The sequence below is a fragment of the Mus caroli genome, chromosome 17 (assembly GCF_900094665.2).
Source record: "Mus caroli chromosome 17, CAROLI_EIJ_v1.1, whole genome shotgun sequence".
Taxonomy (NCBI): Eukaryota; Metazoa; Chordata; class Mammalia; order Rodentia; family Muridae; genus Mus; species Mus caroli.
This window is the reverse complement of record NC_034586.1, coordinates 39,996,199-40,008,226: the sequence shown is the minus strand read 5'-3', so window position 1 is coordinate 40,008,226 and position 12,028 is coordinate 39,996,199. Positions and strand designations below refer to the sequence as shown.

The 12,028-nt window shown below is 45.7% G+C and overlaps 1 protein-coding gene across 1 annotated transcript in view; it reads right to left on the bottom strand.

Moving 5' to 3' along the window:
• Adgrf1 (adhesion G protein-coupled receptor F1) overlaps positions 1 to 4,071 on the bottom strand; it is a 50,785-nt gene extending 46,714 nt beyond the window's left edge. The window contains exon 1 of the mRNA XM_021185783.2: positions 3,934 to 4,071. The gene's annotated coding sequence lies outside the window, so the exon portion shown is untranslated. The remainder of the gene's footprint in view (positions 1 to 3,933) is intronic.
• Between the last annotated feature and the right edge of the window lie 7,957 nt (positions 4,072 to 12,028).

Here is a 12,028-nt window from a genome sequence, read left to right as displayed (position 1 = left end):
AGAAGCAGAAGCAGAAGCAGAAGCAGAAGCAGAAGCTATTGAATTTGACCAGGTTAAGCAGAAGCCATCATACAAAGATAAGTGTGAAAGGTTTCCATGGAAAGAGATAATCTTCTCAACACAGCTCTCTTCATCCAGCACTATACAGGTGGGACTCTGTCCCACTGAGACAAACGGATTCATAACAGGCAGTGCTTATCCCTAAATAGTAACACAAGTCCTCTGAGCAGGGTTTAAATAGTTCATTTCAAATAACATCAACAGCAACCAAACAAGACTCCTGGTCTCTGAGGTTCTGGAGACTGAAAATCTGACCTGGGTCATAGGACAGACACCATGGTGGCCTGATAACCTTCACAACAAGACTCGTTTGCAATCTAGGACTGTGTGCTCACCTCACTTCTGTTCACCTCGGGGCTACACACGAGGAATTTATTACATTGGTAACTTTACACAGCATTCCCATTGCAGTTTTGTGTGTATAAGTGGGTCTCTCTATGTGTGTACATGTGCCCCTTCACATGGAGGTCAGAGGTCAATCTTAGATGTTATTTCTCAAGTGCCGTCCAGCTTTTTTGAAACAGGGTCTTTCACAAAGTGGGCTAGGCTGACTGGCTTGTGAGCCGCAAAGATCTTCCTAGAATAACAAGTTGGGCCGCCATGCTCAGTGTGTTTGCATGGGTCCAGGGGATGGAACTCAGGTCCGCATGCTTGCTTGCAGGACATATGCTTTGCCAACTGAGCCATCTCCCCTGGTCTATTTTCTACCTCTAATATTAATCCCTGAAACTTTTCATTCTGAAAGGGCTAGTCCTTTCTTCTATCACCCATTGAGTGAGAACCTGTAGGGGGTTCAAAGATCGATGACGATTTAAAAGCACCTGCTGCTCTTGCAAAGGACCCAGGCTTAATACTAGACACCCACAGAGTGGCTCACAATCATCTCTAACTCCAGTTCCAGGTCACCTGATGTCCTTAGGCATATGCATAGTTTACTTGCATACATGAAGGCAAAACATCCTTGCACATAACACAAAAGAATAAAATAAAGAACAGGGGCATCTGGTATATTGTCTGAGTGTCTGGGGGAGGCTATGCGAGAAGGTTCTCTCTTCCCAACCAGGGAGTGTTCTAGTCACAGAGTCTCAGCCAGATTGGGCATGCTCGAGAGGATGCTTGAGGCTGTAATAGTATGGACCATTCAGTTTAACCTACCACATTCCAAAATGATCTTTACAGCCATGAAGACCATATATCTACCCACTAAAGAACTATGGCCTTCACACCATGCAATGACTACTTCTCTAGGAAGGTAGCCCAAGCAAAAGTCTAAGACATTTGAGACAGTTTCCTCTTCATAGCTGTAGGTAAAGCCCTGTGAAGTTAAGGAAGTTAAGAGAGCTATGAAAGCTATTTTTGATCCTTGCAAATATATAGGGTGGTTCCCACAGTACATGGTTTTGCAAGGTGTGGCTTCAAGTAGAAATGTGAATTGGGTGACATTTGTCCTGCAGGTGCCACCCCTCTACTGTCTGGATTCCTTACCTTGTGATACACATACCTTCTGCTGCCATGACCTTAGATACCCTGTATCCTTTTGATTATTCTATTTCTTCTTGTTCACAACCAAAAAGCTTACATCAATCACTGCTAGGCACGTAGTCACCCATCTATAATCTCAATACTTAGGAGGCAGAGGCAGAAGACTCTAAAGCCAGCCTGGACTGCATAGAGAGACCCTGTCTCAAAAATAGATCCATAGATGGATAGGTAGGTAGGTAGGTAGGTAGGTACGTATGTACATACATACATACATACATACCATTTTCACATGCCCTGGCTTAAATGAATATGTGCATTTATTTCTCTTGTCTGTGAGTGTCTCTGCAGTGTTTGAATTGAGGTGTGAAGGAGAGAAGAAGACAGATAATAGCTTGCACACATGCACATATACAAGCATGCATACATGCACACATGCACTCACATACTATTCTGGAGCCTAGCAAGGGAAGTTTCCATAGTAGCAGTGCTGACACTGCTTTTAAGACATCTACTGCCTTCTAGAAGAAGTAAGACATATATGCCTTCCGGGTAAATATCACACCAGTTTTGTGAGTGTACACAACAAGTCTACAGGGCTCAGCACACAGACATCTTCCTGCCTTTAATCTTAGTCCTCATGGTTAGTGAACCATAAAGGAAGCGGCCCCTCTTACAAGCCAAGCCAAGCAATGTATTCAAGCCTTCATTCCCTGCCTGGCCATCCTTGTCAGAGAGATAGGCTTTAATTTTGGTTACGGCTGGGTGATTAGTAGAGATTTTATAATGAAATTAGAGAGAATTTAACCCAAGGCTCTACCAGCTTAGCAATCTTGACTGATTATAGAAGGTTGTTGTATGTAAGTTTGCTGTTTTCTATAATCTCTGTTTCTCTCTCTCTCTCTCTCTCTCTCTCTCTCTCTCTCTCTCTCTCTCTCTCTCTGTGTGTGTGTGTAAGGAAATGGATGTGGTTCATATATGTGAGTGTGTCTGTGTGTGTCTGTGTGTCTGTGTGTATGTGAGTGTGTGTCTGTACTGGCTCTATTCCAAGTACCACATAAATATAAGTTTATCTTAATAGAAATTGCCATGGAAAAGCCAAGGTCACTTCTCTAAATCCCCTCCCACCTTGACCTGTCCATTCATTATTGTTATTATTATTACCATCAGCATCATCAGCATCATCGTCGTCGTCAATCATGTGTTTTTGCCTGCACATGTATGATGCAAAGGGCATGTGAATACCATGTAGATGTGTGGAGGTCAGAGGACAACCTTATAGAGGAATCCAACTCCCACCATATACCTGAGCCATCTCACTTTATCTGCTGAGCCTCTCAGCCAGTGCCTTGACCTTCTGTTTATTCTTCCTTCGGTACCTTTCTACCCTTTTGTCTCTGACGTGAGGGATGAGACAGCGTGTCAGGTTCACATAAGTGCATCCCTTACTGCTGTGGTTAAGACCGGATGGGATCTCACGTAGCAGGTCAGGCTGGCTTCACACTCTTTGTAAAGTGGAGACTGACCTTGCACGTCTGATCCTTCCACCTCTACCCTGCAAGGGCTGGAATTCCAGGCTGTGGCACCACCTCTACCCTGCAACGGCTGGAATTCCAGGCTGTGGCACCATGCTCAGATGTAAGTGAAGATTTTTATGGAAAATAAAATCGTGACTTTTTCTAGGCCTGTGGAGTCATCTTATATTTCCTCGGGGAAGAAATAAGGGGCAACCACTGTAAAGGCCAATGGCTTTTCTGAGAGTCACCAAGGGTGTTCAGTCGGGAGGAAACCTTCAGATTTATACTGGTCCGTGCAAGGTTCCAATAGACCGTAGTGGAAATAAATTTACTTGTCTCAGACACTTAAGGTGGCACAAATTTGTGATTCCAGAACTTGGCAGAGGAGGCAGGAGGATAAGGGATTCAAAGTCAAAGCCAGCCTGGGTTATACCGTTGAGTTTGGGGCCAGCCTGCACTACATGAGACCTGTCTGGAACAAAGCAACCTAATAAATAAAATCCATTTTATCTTCTCAAGCATGCACTTGAGAAACAAACAAACAGCAGTTATTTTTAACAGGCTTCCTGGAGGAAGCTGTCATATGTTAGGGAGTCGAACTTCTCAGGTCCGTAGCAGTGGCCTGCCCTGTCCTGGGGAGAACCCTTGGCTTTCAGGGGGAAAATAGTCTAGCATTTGACATGGAGAAAAATCTCAAGTTACACAGTTGGGGAGAAACAGAGCCCTGTTGTTTCTACCAGTTGCTTCAACGACTCCCTTCCTTGTTTATCTTTTCAGGAAATGAGATGTTGAAATCAGAATATTCCCCGTAGAGTAAAACACAGTTTAACCAACAGCGCTTGGGTCCTCAGGAATCACACAACAGCTGTTAGCTTACCTGGGACTCTGGACTTCACCGCACAGCTGAGCCTTTCCCCACTGTTCCCCAGCCACTGGCACCGTTGGGAGATGCCAAGGGACGCTGGTGACCCAGGACAGGACTGGCAGCCACAGGTCCACTGATGTATCTATCACCAGCTCAGGCCAGGTTGCTGCTCTGCTGAAAAACACTGGGACACACCCCCTGCAGAGGGAAAGCCAACAGGCTTTCCTGTGCTCCCTCCCGCCCACTCAGAACCAACATCAGAGCTAGTAAAACAGGCAGTCCAGAGACCAAAGACTTCCCGTTTCTGCCACCAGAGATGTGAGGCTGAGATTGACTACAAAGGGGACAAATATGCTCTTGGGCATGCAGATCAGGATCCTACAAAAAGTCATTCCCTTAGGTGCTCCTGTCCAACCCTTCTGGACATTTTGGGGAGTCACACCTCATAAAGTTGAAGAAATGCAGCCCTCCCTGCGGAAGTGCTGAGGAGAAGCAGGTGAGTTCTGTGGGAGAGTAGATAAGATCTCTTCTTTTCCAATGGTCTCACTCGAAGCTGAAGCATCACCATGCCACTCTCCTGACTACAGGGCCCACAGACCTCCTCATGGAAAAAACCGTGGAGTGGACAGCAGCTAACAGGACGGCAGGGACGGGCTGAAGGTGAATGTCTTTTAATTACGATCAAGTTCTATCTAAGGTTTCATCCAGCTTAGAAACCAAAGGGTGACCTCTCACTGATGACCAAGCTGACTCGTGAATGGCTTTGTAGTCAACATAACTCTCAACGTGAACAGCCTCATCTAAATTACACAGGGGGCAAAAATGTGATATTTCTCAAAGAGGAAAATGTCCCTGAATTCAGTGAACTTCCTCGTTTTATTTTGCTTCCTTTAAGTATGCAGATTTTACAAATGGTTCGAGGTGGTTTTACAGTACAAATTCGAGAATAGCATAGTGTTGGGTAAAAATAAAGAGCCAGGGAGTAGGAATGTTAGCTGAGTATGGTAGCTAATGCCTATAATCTCAGCATGTGAGGCAGGAGGATTGCTTTGAGTTCAAGGCCATCTGAAGCCCTAGGCTACAAGCCAGCCTGGACTACAGAGTGAGAACCCACCCACATATATATACATACATACATAATGCATACATACATACATACATACACATATACACATAGATACATATATTCATACATACACACATACATGTGTGTGTGTGTGTATGTGTGTGCACATGTATGTGTGTGTGTGTGCGTACTGACTCTGTACTGGTTCTGTTCCCAATACCACATAAACCATGGTGGTGTGCATCTGTAATCTCATACTTAGGAAGTAGAGGCAGGAGGGTCAGAAGTTTAAGGTCCTCCTCCTTGGGCATATGATGAGTTCCAGGTTTTCCTGTGCTATACAGGAAGATCTTACCGCAAAAATAAATAAATAGATAAACAGACATACAGATAAATAAATAAGAGAACGTTTAAAAGGTAATGTCAAAACCATGCAAATGATAATCAGAGTGATTATTATGTTTTACCAACTCAAAACATCATGCTCGGCCCAGAACTCCCTAAGATCCGTGAACAGAAGGGAAAGGCTTATCTACTGGGCTATCCTCGTCTCCTTTTCAGAGTAAAGGAAGCCTCACCCTAGGAAGGAGAAGATTAATCTAAGGGCAGTGAGTTTCGGGGGAGATATCCTTGTGTTTGGGGTGTATTTCCAACACGAGAGGCTACTTAATCTCTCATCAAAGCCATCAGGGTCCCGAGGCATATTCTTAACTCTTGCTTTCCACACAGCTGGGCTGCTCAGTCTATATCGTAACCCTTCTCCAGCCAGTGTAGATCTGACACAATAGGAAACCTAGCAGGAAAAGGGAGCCCATCTGAAAACCTCTATTATATGAAGGTGCTGGCCACTGTCCCCTTGTCTGTCCATCAGCCTCTGAGAGAGGAAACTTAGAACGGAATGGAGTTAATTTTATTTTCTTCCTATTCTCTTATGGCAGAGTTCTGCCTCTCCAAACCAACCGGTTGTGAGAGGCACCAAATTTCCCCGCAGTACAAATGGCTGAGAATGTCTAGACATATACCCAGCTCCATACCTGGCAGTCTAGGATTAGAACAGGCGTTTCTTTTGCTCTTGCTATATTAAAATGTGCTGCCCGCAGAAGCGCCTTAGTCGCCGACAGCTTCATGGCAGGCAGCTCATAAAATGGGGCCGGCCAGGTGTGACGGGGTACGCTGTAGTCTCAGCGCTCAGGAGACTGAGGCAGGGGGATTGCACACCTCAGAGGCTAGCTACATAGTGAGTTCCAAGTCAGCCAGGGGTTCATAGGAAGACCCTGTGAAACAGGAGAATGTACATATGGAAGTAAATAAAATGGGGTTGGAAAACCTCCAGGTTTTTTTGGGGGCAGGACCATGGCTGGGAAGTCGGACAGTAGTCATGGAGGGGGACCACGAAGCAATAGAAGGTCAGACGGAACAGTTGGTTTACAGGAAGCTAGATATAAATCACTAGAAGTTCAGAGGGAAGGTCCCTTACTCACCTTGGCTGTGTGGTGCTCAAGCAGTTCTTGGGGATGATTGTGAGGCTCTCAGCACCAATGGGGGCCCTACCATGTCTCAGAGCAAAAGCACCTGAGAGGATGCTAGAAAGTAAGCAGTGGCCTTGGGAGACTAATGACTATGCTGGTTTGGGAACAGGAAGGAGAATATGAACCTGAACCACGAATACTGAATAGTTTGTAATCCCAAATCTAAGAAACGAAGGTCACGCTGTGTCCAATATTTAGGTTATTTCAGAAATAAGATGCATTTTTGAAGCTGATGACCCACCAATAAGCCATTTATTTATTCCTTCTGGTTTCCTCATAAAAGCCAAGAAACACGTGAAGCTGAATTCCTTCCTACTTCCTGGTGAGGTTGTGGGGCATAACCAAGATACCACTAAGGAAGTGACAGAAGGAAGCTGTGTGGGTTTGGTCATGGGACTGCCCTAGGTCTCACCATTGTGAGTTCAAAGCTAGGTTAACCTATGAAGGAGGTCACGCTTAGGACCTAAATGAACACGCCTGAGTGAAGCAGGAGGTAAGTGTTCAGCTCTGTTCATAAAGCAAGCTAAACATGTATTGGTGTGTTCTATACTCTGTAGATTCTCATTCCACAAATGCAGGAGACTCAAGAGAAAGATTTAAGAGGAGGAAGAGGCACTCCGAGCTGCACTAGCTTCATACAGATGTGTGCAGTGCTGGAGGTGTCCAGTGGAGGGTGGCAGATTACTTGGAGCTGGAGTTACAAGAGGTTTGTGAGCCCCTATGTGGGTGCTGATTTGTGTAATCAGTCTGATTGCTTTTTGCTTAGAGTCCCATGAACACCCAGGGCTAAAGAGGGTGTGGAGATGTACCCGAGTGATCTCAGCATTTGGAAGTTCAAGGCCATCTACATCATAGCAGTAAATTTGATATCTGCTAGGGATAGGGGAGATCCTATCTCAAAGTAAGTAAGTCGATAAGGCCTTTTTACGTTGTTACATTTATTTTTGTGTTAGTTTTTTTAAAGATTTATTTGTTTTAATTTTATGTGTATGGGTGTTTGTCTGTATTTAAGTATACTTGATATGTGCAGTGCTGGAGGTGGCCAGTGGAGGGCGACAGATCACTTGAAGCTGGAGTTACAGGAGGTTGTGAGCCCCTATGTGGGTGCTGGGAACTGAACCCAGGCTCTTTGCTAGAGCAGTCAGGGCTCTTAACTGAGAAGCCGCTCTGCCCTTCCTCTCTACAATCATTTTTCTTTGGGTATTCTGTCAAAACAGTAAGAAAGGCAACTAAGGATTTCTTAGGACAGCATAAGACAAAACAGTCTATGAATTCCCATGAGGAGGCTTTATTGATGGCTAAGAAAGACGTACATGGCTCTGAGCACTCATTGTTGGGGGCAGGGTTAGCTGGGTGGGGATGACTGGCAGATTTCGGGACAAGCCTTAAGTCAGTGTTTCTCAACAGTGGGTCATGGCCCCCACAGGGGTCACATACCAGATGTCCTGCCTATCAGATATTTACAGTAGCAAAATTACAGTTATGAAGTAGCAAGGAAATAATTTTATGGTTGGGGGTCACCACAACATGAGGAAGTATATTAAAGGGTCGCAGCATTAGGAAGGCTGAGAACCGCTGGCTTAAGCCTTTGTCAGAGTGGCTTAGGATACATGCTTTCTGAGGGACAGGGTATTATCACACAATGGTATTGCTGTTGAAAGTAAGACCAACGGTACTCAGGAACGTGTTGGTGGTACATGCTTATGATCCCAGCATTCAGGAGGTAAAGGCACAAGACTGTGGGGGCCTCTGTCACCCCAGAGACAAGCATGCCAATGACAAGGGTAGGAGATGACTGAGAAAAACCTAGAGAGGAGTTGTATCATATCCTTATCCACCGTGACTCACTGAGACCCTAATATATACCAAATGATTCTGAGCAGTCTTCATGACTTTTGTACTCTCTGTAGCAACTCCCCCCCCCAGAAGGGGGCAACTCCCACTCTTGATCCCATTTTACAGATGAGGAAGTTGAGGCGCAGTGCTATTGAAGAAATGAGACACCGGGAAGCCAATGCAGCCAGACTGGAAAGTCCAGTCTGCTCGCCTGTATACTGTTTCTCAAAGACCAACAAGGAACACAAGCAGAAACATCCGGCCTTGCTGACTAGCCACGGAAATGATGGGTGTAGGCACAGGTACTGAGGAGGTAGAGGGTTGTTTTCATGAACCTTCCAGAATAAGCCAGAAAGCCACGCACAGCTGAGAGACTCCATTTGCCATTTCATTCAACATCCGACGAGCTACTAAATGCAAGGTTCTGGGTAAATTCGACAGAGCTAGGCAAGGCGCCCATCTGCTGCTCCGTGAAGAATGTGAAGGGTTCGCATGCGGCAGCTCGAGTTAGGAAGAAAGTTAGGAACTACAGGGTAAAGGAGTCATTTCCTCCCTCCTTTTGCCTGTGAGTGTGCGTGTCCATGCGTATGCTTGATGTGCGTGTACCCGTGGGCGCGTGTATGTGAAGGCCTCAGATGTGGCCAAGATTAAGATGTGGCTTTCACTTCTGTCCGGTTTCTTTTACCCAGCCTCGGCGTGACCTCCGAGCTTCAGAATGTCTAAAGTTAAGCAAAGGGCGCCATCTAGTGGCAGGAGCACACTGCAGCAGGTGACAGCACTTGATAAAGTCATGGCAATAGGTGTGTGGGCGCAGGGATCTGAGGGCAGGCCAGCAGTTCACCAAAGGAATCGAGAGCCAGGGTTGTCCTGTCTACTCTGCAGGGCAGCGGGTTGTTCGTTTGCAGCGCGGTTTTCTCGTTCATCCGTTTATTTCTCCAACACACACTTATGTTAAACGTTACTAGGTCCTAGATTAAGACAAAAACCAGACCCAAATCTGCAATTACTACCTTCAAGGACCTTACAGCGTGGTGGAAAATGGGGCCAGCAACAATCAGTTAACATCCGCAGTGATGAGGGCTGACCTCCTTATACCAGGGAAGACCGTGGAAGAGGCACAGAGGTGAATCATAACAGGTAAGAGGAAGAAATATCGAACCCACAGACCTCAAGCTGGCACCCCCACGGGCTTCATCTGGACGGCAGATGTGTTTTGTTTGGACCATGCAGTGTTTTCATAACTTGGAATTAGCTGCCGATGCCTAAACGTCATGGAATTTCACATGAAAACCCACATTTCCCATTCTTTTAGAAAACTGAAAGATCCGTATTCCCACAGGGTGACGTTCAGTTAAGCTGTGCAGAAGTGCACTTCCTAGGGCTCTTTCATAACAGCCAATAATTTGCTTCTTTCGATGAACTTTGGCATGTTTTCAGGTAAGCGGAATACAAAACCCAAAAGCCCAAAAATGTATTCACTGCCACGTAAATTTCACAGCCTGCTGTGTCTCATCAGGTATCTCAAAAGTATCTTCTTTGCCAATCAGATATGGCATAAATGTTCATCCCTCCCTCACAATATACACCAAAATTCATTTTATCTAGGTACAAGTTTTCAACACAAAATATAAACTGTGAATGCATTAGAAGAAAACACACCATTGCCGTGTGTTTGCTGGCTGGGTCAGTTACTTTGCTGCAGCTGAGATAGAATGCCAGTGCCCAAGGGTGTGTCAGGAAGGAGTTTATTTGAGCTTGTGGTTCCAGGAGGATAAAGTCATCACAGACAGGAGGCACAACAGCAGGTGACAGGTGTGATGGCAAGAGCCCGAGACAGAGAGATCCTACGTTCAACTACATATATAAGGCAAGGGGAGCAAAAATGGATGGAAAGCCTGGACCAGTGATGTAATGTCCCCGTCTTCAAACAGCACCACCTGCTGGAGACTGATACGCTTTGTAAGGCGACAGCATGACCTGGTGGGAAGGGGTGCCTTAGCGGGCCCATGCTGAGGCATCTCCACCCACGCCCCTCCCTCCCCCCTCATGCTCTCAGGTACCAGAACTACAACGATCTGTATAGTGGGTGTGGAAAAGAAAGGTGTCTGAGAGGGACGGAAAGAGAGAGAGAAAGAAGGGAAGAGGCTAGCCTGAAACAGTGGGTAGGAGTGAGAGTAGAAAGGGGGGAGGGGTACAAACAGTCCTTTTATAGCAAGGCAGGCTTTTGCTAGGTAACTTTTGGGCGGAGCCTAGAGGAAACAGAAACCAAGTGTTCAAAAGCCTGAGTCTATTGGGACGTTTCTCATTCAAACCACTGCATTCGGCTCCCTGGTCCCCATAGGCCTATAGTCATACCATAATGCAAAATGTGTCTAATCCAGCTTCAAAAGTTCCCGTGGTCTTTAGCAGTCTCCACACTGTTTAAAAGTTCAAAGTCACTTCTGAGACTCATGGCAATCTCCTCATTATGACACCACCACCACCACCACCCCACCCCCTGTGAAATCAAAAAGTAAATTACATATTTCTAACATATAATGGCACAGAATATGCAATGCCATTCCGAGAGAGAGAGAGAGAGAGAGAGAGAGAGAGAGAGAGAGAGAGAGAGAGAGAGTTGGGAGCATAGAGAATAATAGGATTCAGAAAGACATCATCCAAGTCCTATAGTTCTGTGTCCAGTCTTAGATGGTGGCACCAGCTTTTGCTGTCTGCAACACACATCTGTCTCTTAGGCTGGTTCTGCTCTCTGTATGCAGGTCTCCCTGAAAGATAGCTCAGGGCTGCAGCATCTCAAGTATCTAGGGGTCTCTAATGAAACCCAGGCTTTGCTTCTGTGCATTCACACAATGGCCTTCTGCCTTCCTATGGCCTTCCTAGAGGCATCCCTCTGCCACACAGTTCCTGGCCTTTGCAGAACTGCAGAGAACCAATCCGAAACTGCAGAGGAAGAATCCATGACCCTTTAACTCTTTCTTCCTGCACAGGTCTAAAGTTAGCTCTACCTAGATGACACTGGCAAGTACAGATGCCAGCTTGGGATGGACCCTGCCCACTTGGATCATATTAGCAGCAGTGACATTATTCAATTGCTTCCTAAGATCAGAAAACACCTTAGGCTACCCAGATAACACAAGATGGAAACTTAGCTGGGTAGGATCTTACCCCAGGACAACCTTCCCTTCTTACAATGTATATGGATCTGGAGACCTTTCCTTAATGGTGTCCCCATTAACAGTTATAGACTTTCTCCCAGCACATGCCTTGCCTGCAACATTAAGCTACCCAGTACTCTTATTTTTTTTCTCCAAATAGCATATTTTGTATTTCTTTCTACCCCATTCACTCTTTAAAAAATTGTAGACCTGCATAAACATACCAGTAACAACCATGCCATTGAGTCAATATTATGCAGTCTCAGAATTTCTCTAGCCAGAGAAATTGGCCCATTACATTTTAATTTTTCTGTATGCAAGTTCTCAGGACATGGGCAGAAGGCAGCTAGATTCTTTGCCAAAACTGCACATGACTAGCTTTTAGCCCATTTGCTGATAGTGCTCCTTTCTGAGACCACATAAGCTGGGCCTGCAGAGTCTGTCTTGCTCTCAGCCCTGCTGGCATTTAGACTTCCGTTAGACAGCTCTTTAAACAGAGCTTATGGCATTTAGACAGCTTC